General features: G+C 37.0%; 2 pseudogenes; both read left to right on the forward strand.

Moving 5' to 3' along the window:
• The first annotated feature begins 8,355 nt into the window (after window positions 1-8,355).
• LOC109213556 lies at window positions 8,356-9,650 on the forward strand (annotated as a pseudogene).
• A 776-nt stretch (window positions 9,651-10,426) lies between these two features.
• On the forward strand, window positions 10,427-11,595 carry LOC109213557 (annotated as a pseudogene).
• Window positions 11,596-12,507: the final 912 nt, after the last annotated feature.

The raw sequence follows: 12,507 nt of genomic DNA on the forward strand, positions 1-12,507 counted from the left end.
TGGTAATAGATCTCCTTGTGAGACACCCAGATGGTACACTGTAGAATAGTACAGTTAGATATTAATACTAGAATGTTCAGAAGATTGGCAGTGGAATCCTAGAAGGGATAACTTTAGTATGAATCCCGCCCCTAGTAAAAAAAAGAGAAAGTTTAGCGTCCCGAAGAGCCAGTGTGATGAAGCAACGAGAGCTAAAAGTGAAAGAACATTTTGTTGAAGTTTTCAGAATAAAGTGATAGATAGAAATATTAGTCGGAGAATAAGAAAAGAGTAAATAAAGCATTACGAGTAAGATGTGCTAAATGGGGAATAACGGTAAATCAAAATATGACAGAATGACAGAGTATATAGTTATGTGAAGGAAAAGACAAGAGGTGACAAGCCTTGAGACCATAAAACTGTATATGCCCTAATGTTACCCTCATTTCCAGAAATGGGTTGGTGACTTAAATGTAATTATCAGAAGTCTAAGTTAGACCCCCAGAGTAATAGAAATCAATATGGGCTAGTGAACAAGATAAACTAAACATGAATTAGGGACTGAAGGATTTTATAATAGTCGGCATTGTGAGAATTTTAGAGATAGTGTTCTGGAAATTATAGAATGGACAACAAAAGAATAACCTTTAAAGTTCATTTAGGAAGATGCTTCCCTAAAGCAATCAATATGAGCAGAGTTAAGCTTAAGGGACTAAGTGTGTCAATTACACTAGATGTCATCCTTGTGCGTAAAGAATTCAGTTATCCCTAGTACAGAAGGGTTACTGTAAGGTGAGTAAGGGTCATTGATGATGTGAAAAGACGCCATAGATGAAGAGGTAAAACATCTATAGGAAGATCGGCATAGCACTAAATCTTAGTACTCCCCTAAAGGGGGGAAGAATGTGCGATATGGTATTAAGTTGGAGTTAAGTTGTTCAGGTAACTATGGAATGGTAAAGGAAGAATGCGGTAAAAGGGAGAAAGGAATGAGGTTGCACTTATTCAGATCCTACAAATATGTCGCGACTCTAGAACATTATGCAAGCACGATGCCGGGGAGAGGCAATAAGAATTCTCGGCCAAGATGTTATTGATAAATAAGTGCGAATGGACACTTGATACATCAGGAGCTAGTGCAAGAGGTAAGTTAAGACAAAGGACATATCCCAAGAGAGATTATGAAGATTATAGACATGAGAATGGACCAACGAGTAGTTAGTAGTTGATTCGGCAAGAGTCTATTTATGGCTAGAAAAGAAGATACAGATAAATCAATAGATCGTGCAAGATAAACGTAGTGAAACCAAACATAGGGAATTCAGTCTCGCAATTATGATGACAGCATGATCCTTGAGAAATATTCAGATAGGAGTTGGGGTAGTTAAAGGTACCGTATAAGTGTTACGAAAAAAAAGTACCACTAGGAAGATAGTCAAAATTTCAGTTTAGAAACTACCCTACGATCACAGTGGTGTGGATGCAAGTAACTAAGGATAATTATAGGCGAGTAAGAACATCAAAAATTCCTTTGGGTATATGATGTAATAGGCTCCCAGCTTTATAGGATTCAGAGGGTCTCCCCTAAGTACTACAAAAAAAGACTACCTAAGGAAATAAGGAAGAAGGCTTCAACCCAAGCATAGTGACCTAGCTGATGATTTCCGTAAGTTATTGAAAGCTTGGTACAGCCTGAATGAACTTAGAGGAGTCTATGTCTAGGAGCAACTAGAAGAGATGAAACGCTGCCCTGTAGTAGAATAAGGGTGTAATTGTGATAGATAAAGGATGGCGTTTAGGCCTTTGATTAAGTAATGATTTTAACAAAAGTGATTTCATGAATTGCACGGGATTAGAATATCCCCATAATATAAATCACGTTGGGATGCTATGAAATATAGTTATTGAAGTATAGTATCGTCCATAGTGACCTAGCTGATGATTTTCGTAAGTTATAGAAAGCTCGGTACAGCCTGAATGAACTCAGAGGAGTCTATGCCTAGGAGCAATTAGAAGAGATGTAACGCTACCCTGGTAGTAGAATAAGGGTGTAATTCTGATAGATAAAGGATGGCATTTAAGCCTTTGATTAGGTAATGATTTTAAGAAAAGTGATTTCATGAATTGCACGGGTTTAGAATATCCCCATAATATAAATCACGTTGGGATGCTATGAAATATAGTTATTGAAGTATAGTATCATCCATAGGAGGATCAGGCAAATCTGTTCCCCGATGTAACGTGAGCCCTAGTGACAACTTACTTAAGAGGTTTTAAGTTATCAATGGTAGATTATGAATCAATATTAAGGTGAATCAACAATGGATGAATAAAGTTACAATGTATGAGATGAGATTAGGTCGTCATTATTATGATGAACAGTAATAAGGAAGCATTAAATGACTTAGAATTACACATATAGGATAAGCAGCAAGAGAGTAACCTGGAGTTGGGTAGCGAATCTCGGTAATAATAAACCGAAGTAAGAGTTATGGTATAGTATGACCTGCCTAGTTGTAGTAAAGCCATAAGCATAGATAAACGGGGCTATGAAACAAGATAGGAATAGTCGTAAGTTCGACAAAGTACCGAGCGAAGAACATTGGTACACCTATAGATTCCCATATGTACGTGAGAGTATGTCGTAAGTCAATTGATGTAAGCTCAGAAATGAAATCATCTTTCAAAAGTTTATAAAGTAAGTTTATCATGTTACCGTGGAGGTTATAAATATTTAAGATCATGAATTCCAAGTACCAAGAGGGTTGGAAGGCATAGAAGCTAAATGAATTGAAGAAAATAAGTTTCGTCGAAAGTCGACAACTTGGAATATTATAACATGTACTTGTGGGGTGAGACTATTGCTCTTATCATTATAATAAGGTTATGTTATGAGTTATTTTAGATGTATGATAGTCGTGTGTTATGTTTTGAAGTCAAGCATATTTTGGAACAAAAGTTGGCAAAGGCCATCAAAACTTACATTCATAAATGTGCTGAAAATTAGGTCAAATATAGTTGAGCTTTTATCCATATATACTTGGAATTACTAGGTGATCTACCTACCAAATTGAATATCTATGAGTATAGTTTCTAACTCATTTAACCGTTTGTCGATACGACATTCGAGTAGAGAGATATTTGTATTTTTGCGAGACTGCGCAAGATGCTCCCATGGGACCCACAAAGTCGATGTAAAACTCTAGCTTGTATTTATGTCAATTCTAAGTCGTTCTAACTCAATTTTATAGTCCAAAACAGTTTCTAAACCATCCTAAATTCTCTTCAAGGGTTTCTCCATGATTCTAGGGTGAAAACATAAGATAAAAACATGAATACAATGCTAGAAACTTCGTGGTGCTTGCTAGATCGTAGTTCTTCATCTTGTGGCTGTTTTGGAGGGTTCTTCAAAGTTAAGTAACCTCAAGTTTCATATTTCTCTTTTTTTTTAAGGTAATAATTAGTCCATCCTTCATATATATTAGATTTTCAAGGCAAACTACAAGTGTATACACACCAACTTGAACACCAAAAGTTGATTCAAGGAGAGAATACAATGCATATAGTGTTGTGGTGTAATTGAGGATAGTTGTGGGATGTGCTTGGCTGAAATTTCGTATTGTTTCTACTGGTTAAGGTGAGTATAAAATCCTACTACATGTGCTTGATTTTGTTTGTGTGTTGGTTGCATTATTTGAGCAAAATACTACAAGAGGAGACTTGAAATAGTTTGAGATGTTATGGTTTTTAATGGACTGTTTTGGAAAGGTTGCTTTCATGAACTTTAAATGGTTGGAAACCTTTGAAAATGACTTTCTTATGATGTTGTTATAATAAAATATTATCTACATTTCGAACTTGATGTTGTTATTGTTAATATGAAAGGAAATGACAACATAACAATGGAAAGTTGGACTTGTTGTTGTTGTTAGATTGTTGGGCTGTTTGAGGGTGAATTAGGAGATAATAGGAGTTTAGAAGTACTCTCATTGTACTTAATATTATGTTGTCTATGTTTTTAAGTTAATGAATGATTGACTTTGGGCCAAAAGGGTTCAAAAAAGATTCAATCTGGGCTTGTCGTATGTCGTGTTAAATAGTAGTTTTGTTGGTGATGTTTATGCACTTGCTGTTGTGTAGCTTGATTTGTGTTGTGGTGCTGAAAGTGTATAGGTGAATATTGTATGGGTTCGTGTTGGTTGATGGACTTGGGAAAGTATGGAAAACAGGGGAGATGCTACACGTTTTAATATAAAATAAGGTTGTCATTCGTTGTACGATAGTTGCATCATTCGTAGCTTAACGACAGTATTATTGTTGTTATTACATATTAAAGTGCGATGAGACGAGTTCAACTTATTCATTGGACAGACGGTGATAAGGTATGTTAAGTCTATCCCTTCTTTTCTTATGGCATGATCCATATGATACGAACGAATCAAGCAAAAATACACAACTTTCACAAATGACTCTATTCTTAGAAGTACTAGGGTGCCTATATTCTTGATTCCCCATGTATCCTATTATTATATCGTCTATTCATGGGTCTCAGAAAACACATAAGTTGATAAAGTTTATTTTTTGATAATAAACGAAGGCATATTGATCTTATGACATTATGAGAGATCCTATTGACTTGCTTCATTATGAATTGCATTCATACATGTACATTGACCCATGACTAGATGACATTATATACGCAATTATACGTATATGGGGTATGGGGAAAGGTTACGGTATTACATATGCACCACCACCTGATCAGCTGGTATACGTTTATGATTCGCCATTGAGGCCGATATGATATGATGGGATGCCCTCACAGGCTTGAGGATGTTATGTACGCATATACCTATGCATGATATGACATTTATATGCATATACATGACACTATAAAGGTTTCATGATTTACCAAGCTATTCAGACTTATAGGTTGAGTCATTTACTCCATGTTTCTTTCATGTCTTTTATATATTGCTTTTCATGCCTTACATACTCGGTACTTTATTTGTACTGACGTCTCTTTTATCTGGAGACGCTGCATTTCATACCCGCATGCCCTAATAAACTAGTTGACAGTCCTCCTAGTAGGCTATCAGCTCAGCGGAAGCTTTTGGTGCACTCCACTTGCTCCGGAGTTGCCTATTTGGTCGGTATGCTTTGGACATGTACTGATTAGTATGGTGGGGTCATCTCCTGGACTTTATGGCATTTATGTACTCTTAGAGGCTTGTAGACGTATGTCATGTATATGGATGATTGTATGGCCTTGTTGTCCTATGTTTTGAGTGTATAATGATCATTTCGGTACAATAGGCTCGTATGTCACATATATAAGTTTTTATACCATGTTAGGTCATACTATGTCTGAGTATTATCTTATGTTTAATTCTAGTTACCTCATGACGGCCTTTACGGCTCATTGACCCATTGTTGTATGATAAGAAGGATACGTTGCGTGGGCACTCGGATAAGTTACACACCGAGTGCCCGTTGCGGCCTTTCAGTTTGTGTCGTGGCAGAAGTAGTGATGAGGAATTGTCAATACACCTACTAGACGTAATAACATGTACAAGTATGAATTGAAACTAACAAGGAAACACTATAAAGCTAAACATGGTAAGATTGATGTTACAATACTTGTAATAAGAGCTAGAACGACAATTAACAACAAGGAGCAACAAGTAATAACAGCGTAAAGTAAGCAGAATACAGTTAAAGTCTAATAAAACCAAGTAAGGGAAAAACAAGTAACAATCCAATAAAACAACTACTTTCACACAAGGTTTATACAAGAATTACCCCGAGGTACCGCACCTCCTAATCATGAACCACGGGTCCCAAATCACGAACCCTAATCACTTGGCATCTTGTGACCACATTACAAATCACAATCGCACAGACAACTCAAGTGTTGCACGGATAACTCACGTGCCAATACCATTAATACCTCATAACTGCACAGACAACTCACGTACTAAGAGAGAAATAATATCCCACATCCGCACGGACAACTCACGTGCTAACAGTAACAACATCTTATATCCGCACGGACAACTTGCGTGCTAACAGTACAACTCACGCACAGAAGGAACGTATACAAGAATACATGTAAATGATCAATAAACATCAGGGTTCATCTTCTTAGACTGATATACGTGACTAAGTTCGGTGTATGCTTGTGCAAGTTTTCTATCACGACTCGAGTCAACAAGTAATATTAGAGACAACGAATGGCACATAGGAAACAACACAACAAAACGTAAAATGCATGACTCACACAAAGTAGGCACACCACTACACAAACATTATCAACAACAATTCCTACAGGACATCACAAGTCATCACAAGTCATCCCCAACATAGCCCCCCTTGTCTCACCGCATGCGCAACAATAAAGTAAAAGCCCACATTGTCTCGCCACACGCGCATATGAATATTCCCGCTTTATCTCGCCACATGCGTAAACCCACATATATAGCCTGCCTTGTCACACCATATGTGAAAATAACAATAACAATAATAGCACGAACAACTCATGTGTGAACACCCCGATGATTTCAAATACTAAATACAACAACAACAGCAATAACACAGGAGTACGGCAAGTAAAGCAATACAAGAATTACAAAAATACAATGAAGCAGAGGAATGAGCTCACAATGAAAATATAGACAAAGTTTCCGAATACACATAACCCCAAGAGTCCATATATGTATTTTAATTCAAAATCCAATTCCAAATAAACTCTCAAAACTCAAATTCTCATTTTTTAAAGTGTAGACAAAGTTTCCCAATATTTCACTTTGATTCTCAAGATTTTGCTGTTAAAACTCACATATAATCATGTAAAATAGTTGGAAATTAAATAAAATCACTTACCCGATGATTGTAGATGAAAATCCCTCTTCAAAATCGCTTCCTACCGAGTCTAGGGTTCAAAGATATGAAATTGAGTTTAAAAATCCCGTCCCTCGGGTCTTATGTCCAATTGCAGGTGTCGCAAATGTGACCTGGGGTTCGCAAATGCGAACCATGAAAATGTGAAGAAATTATCCCAAAATTGAAACTCCTCATATCCCTGCTGACATCGCAAATGCGACGGCTAGTTCGCAGATGCGAACATTGAACTATCGCAAAAGCAATCAAAATGATCGCAAATGCGATCACTGCTCTACACGGGTTCCCTTCGCAAATAGGAACCTAGTAGACTCAAATCATTCTCGCAAATACAATCTCCCACCTTGCAAATGTGTGTATCACAAATGCAAGAAAGTTCTCGCATTTGCGAGACGTGCAGCTTCTGATCAAAACCATCAAACTAAAACTCTTTGCAAACGCTCCAGAATGCATCTGAAACTCACCCGAGCCCTCAAGTATCAAACTAAACATCAACACAAGTCTAAAAACATAACATGAACTCGCTCGTGCAATCAAATCATCAAAATAACATCCGAAATCACAAATTGGACCTCCAAAACACATGAAATTAAATATGAAATTCAAGAACTTCTAAAATCACAATCACGTGTCTGGTTCCTATCAAATCAACTTGGAATAATGCTAAATTTTGCGGACAAGTTCCAAATAACAAAAAAAGAACCTATTACGAGTCCTGAAATAAAAATCCCAAAACGATAGCTATGAAGTCAAAGCATGGTGTGAAAGTTGAATTAAATTATTTCCACTTGGTGCAGAAACTTCCAGACAACATTGTTTATAGTTAGAGATGTGAATGGAATTCTTCCTACTAGGTGTTGAATGTTCTAGTTGACCGAGGTACTAATATGACCAATATTAAAATACTTGTATCCACAAGAAAGAGAACAACTGATGAACTGATCTATAACACACCAAGTACCCCTAGATCATGAAAGATTTTAAACATGAACAACAAGCATATCAATGTTTGGTTCCTTACGTATGATACAACAGACATTCAATATCATTCGGAGACGAAATAGAATTATAACCACTAATATAGTAACACCATCAGATCTTATTCAGAATGTCTGGCAAAAACATGTGCAAAAGTTGTGCATCTTTTTTTTCTTTTGATAGGTGTGCAAAGCTTTTGCATCTTGCACGCAGCAGACCTTAATAACATGATTGCTTGTTCTGATCTATAACACACAAGTACCCGTAGATCGTGAAAGTTTTTAAACATGAACAACAAGCATATAAATGTTTGTTTCCTTACGCATGATACAACAGTCATTCAAAATAATTTGGAGAGGAAATAGAATTATAACCACTAACACAGTAACACCATCCGAACTTATTCAGAATGCCTGGCGAAAACTTGTGCATCTTTTTTTCTTCTAATAGGTGTGAAAAACTTGTGCATCTTGCATGGAGCAGACCCTAATAACATGACTGCTTGTTCCGGTGCATTTCACGAACCAAGTTTAGCACTAATCAGCAGACTTGAATCGAAAAGATTATGTTCCTAAGCATTACATTCTTATTGGAAACTCATTAAGGTCAAGTCATAGGTCTTCAATGGAACTACGGTCCTATTCATGAAATGCCCCAGCTCCGCGACCTAGTGCATTTGTAGTACCAATGCACAAACAAAACAAGACAAAAAAAAAGGTAAGCGCGTGGATTCTTAGATTCCGGGCTGGATCTTTTGCAAGGGCCTTATCTACGGTGGTCTTCACCGGGCTCTTCAAGGTGCTTATGATTTACATCATAGGGAGCAGGGATGATTCAGGTGTAACAATATTTAGTCTACTGATTAAGAAAGCTGAGGAGTTAGTTTTGGAGAACGAAGATGGATTAGCATCGCTAGAAATCATTGGAAAAGGTGGATGTGGAGAAATTTATAAAGCTGAGTTACCAGGAAGTAACGGAAAGATAATTTCTTTTTAAGAAGATCATAGAACCTCCAAAGGATGCTACATAACTCACTAAGGAAGATAGCAAGGCTTTGAATATAAAAATACGCCAGATTAAATTAGAAATTAAGATTGTAGGCCAAATAAGACACAGGAATATGCTTCCTATACTAGCACAAATTCCAAGACATGACCGCCATTAAATTGTCTATGCATACATGAAAAATAGGAGCTTACACGATGCCCTCCAGCAAGTCACAAAGAGGCGACAGAAAATTGATTGGTCAGCACGTCATCAAATTGCAGTCGGGATCGCTCCTGGGCTCGAGTATTGCTATCGCTAAATCTTATTCAGGTTTAATTAATAGGGATGTAAAGCCAGCTAATGTCCTTCTTGATGAATATGTGGAAGCTCGAATTGTAGATTTTGCTTTTGCGAAAGCAGTCCCAGAATCCCTTATGCATGTTACAGCTTCACATGTGGCAGGAACTTTAGGATAAATCGCACCAGAATATCGTCAGACCATAAAGTTAACAGATAAGTGTGATATATACAGCTTTAGGGTGGTGCTAGGTGTGCTAGTTATGGGAAAGCTACCTTTAGATGAGTTCTTCGACCACGCTCCTAATATGAGTTTAGTGAAATGGATGAGAAATGTCCAAACTTATGACGATCCAAAAAGAGCCATTGATCCAAATCTGATCGATAATGGGAACGAGGAGCAAATGCTTTTGGTGTTACAAACTGCCTGTTTTTGCACCCTGGATAATCTAAAGGAGAGGCCTAACAGTAAGGATGTTAGGTGCATATTAATTCAGATCAAGCATTGAGTAGGTTGAGGATAACTTACAATAAATAAAAGTTGGTCATGCAACTAAGAGAGTGTCCTTGTGTACTCTATTACATCTCTAATATAAGAAATTGTACTTGTGTATTCTGTTAAATATCTAATATGAGATATTGTACTTGTAAATTCAGTTCTTTACAAAAGTGTCCTCGCTATATTGTGATACCTCAAAGCATGTTGTGAGATGTGAATAAAATTACTTTCAATTGGTGTAGAAACTACCAATTCTCCAAACAATATTGTTTATAGTTCGAAATGTGAATGGAATTCTTTCTACTAGGTGCATAAAGTACTAATTATCCGATGTACTAATATGACTAGCATTGAAATACTTATAGCCACAAGCAAGAGATCAATTGATGAAGTAATCTATGATACACCAAGTACCCCTGGATCATGAAAGATTTTAAACATGAACATCAAGCATATCATTGTTTGGCTACTTACATATGATACAACAGGCATTCAAAATTATTTGGAGAGGAAATAGAATTATAACCACTAACGCAGTAACACCATCCGAACTTATTCAGAATGCCTGGCAAAAACCTGTTCAAAACTTGTGCATCTTTTTTTCTTTTGATAGGTGTGAAAAACTTGTGCATCTTGCTCGGAATAGACCCTAATAACATGACTGCTTGTTTCGGTGCATTTCATGAACAAAGTTGAGCACTAACAGCAGACTTGAATCGAAAAGATTATGTTCTTAAGTGTTACATCCTTGTTGAAAACTCATTAAGGTCAAGTCGTAGGTCTTCAATGGCACCACGGTCCTATTCAGGAAATGCCCCACCTCCAGGATCTAGTGCATTTGTAGTAAGAATGCACAATCATAACAAGATCAAAAAAAAGGTAAGCGCGTGGATTCTTGGATTTCGGGCTGGATCTTTTGCAGGGGCCTTATCTACGGTGGTCTTCTCCGGGCTCTTCAAGGTGCTTATGATTTACATCAGAGGGAGCAGTGATGATTCAGGTGTAGCATTTTCAGTCTACTGATTAAGAAAGCTGAGGAGTCAGTTTTTGAAAACGGAGATGGATTGGCATCACTAGAAATTATTGGAAAAGGTGGATGTTGAGAAATTTATGAAGCCGAGTTACCAGGAAGTAACGGAAAGATAATTTCTGTAAAGAAGATCATAGAACCTCCGAAGGATGCTGCATAACTCACTAAGGAAGATAGCAAGGCTTTGAATATAAAAATGCCCCAGATTAAATTAGAAATTAAGATTGTAGGTCAAATAAGACACAGGAATATGCTTCCTCTACTAGCACATATAGTCCAAGACATGACTGCCATTAATTGGCCTATGCGTACATGAAAAATGGGAGCTTACACGATGCCCTCCAGCAAATCACAAAGGGGTGACAGAAAATTGATTGGTCGGCACGTCATCAAATTGCAGTCCGGATCGCTGCTGGGCTCGAGTATCGCTATAGCTAAATCTTAGTCAACGTTTGATTAATAGGGATGTAAAGCCAGCTAATGTCCTTCTTGATGAATACACGGAAGCTCGAATTGTAGATTTGGTTTTGCGAAAGCAGTCCCGGAATCAATTATGCATGTTATAGCTTCACATGTGGCAAGAACTTTAGGATAAATCACACCAGAATATTGCTAGACCATAAAGTTAACAGATAAGTGTGAGATATACAGTTTTGGGGTGGTGCTAGGTGTGCTAGTTATGGGAAAACTACCTTTAGATGAGTTCTTCGACCACACTCCTAAGATGAGTTTAGTGAAATGGATGAGAAATGTCATAACTTATGACGATCCAAATAGAGCTATTGATCCAAATCTGATCGATAATGGGAATGAGGAGCAAATGCTTTTGGTCCTACAAACTGCCTGCTTTTGCACCTACGATAATTCAAAGGAGAGGCCTAAAAGTATGGATGTTAGGTGCATGTTAATTCAGATCAAGCATTAAGTAGGCCGAGGATAACTTACAATAAATAAAAGTTGGTCATGCAAATAAGAGAGTGTCTGTGTGTACTCTGTTACATCTCCAATATAAAAAATTATACTTGTGTATTATGTTCTTTACAGAAGTGTCCTCGCTATATTGTGATACCTCAAAGATTGGTGTGAAATGTGAATGAAATTATTTCCGCTCGGTGCAGAAACTACCAATTCTCTAGACAATATTTTTTATAGTTAGAGATGTGAATGGAATGCTTTCTACTAGGTGCAGAAAGTACTAATTTTCTGATGTACTAATATGACCAACATTAAAATACTTCTATTCACAAGTAAGAGAACAAATGATGAACTGATCTATAACACACCAAGTATCATTTGATCATGAAAGATTTTAAACAAGAAGCACAAGTATATCAATATTTGGTTCCTTACGTATGATACAACAGGCATTCGAAATCATTCGGAGAGGAAATAGAATTATAAACACTAACACAGTAACCCCATAGGAATTTATTTAGAATGTCTGGTGAAAACCTGTGCAAAATTTGTGCATCTTTTTTTTTCTTCTGATAGGTGTGCAACACTTTTGCATCTTGCACGCACCAGATCCTAATAACATAATTGCTTGTTCTGATCTATGACACACCAAGTACCCCTAGATATCAATTTTTGGTTCTTACTGATGCAACAGGCAATTAAAATCATTCGAAGAGGAAATAGAATTATAACCACTAACACAGTAACACTATCCGAACTTATTTAGAATGTTTGGCGAAAATCTGTACAAAACTTGTGCATCTTTTTTCTTTCTTCTGATAGGTGTGCAAAACTTGTGCATCTTACATGCAGCAAACCCTAATAACGTGATTGCTCGTTCTGGTAATCACTTTATAACGCCTAAACGTGTGAAACCAAAATC

The sequence above is a fragment of the Nicotiana attenuata genome, unplaced genomic scaffold, assembly GCF_001879085.1.
Source record: "Nicotiana attenuata strain UT unplaced genomic scaffold, NIATTr2, whole genome shotgun sequence".
NCBI lineage: Eukaryota > Viridiplantae > Streptophyta > Magnoliopsida > Solanales > Solanaceae > Nicotiana > Nicotiana attenuata.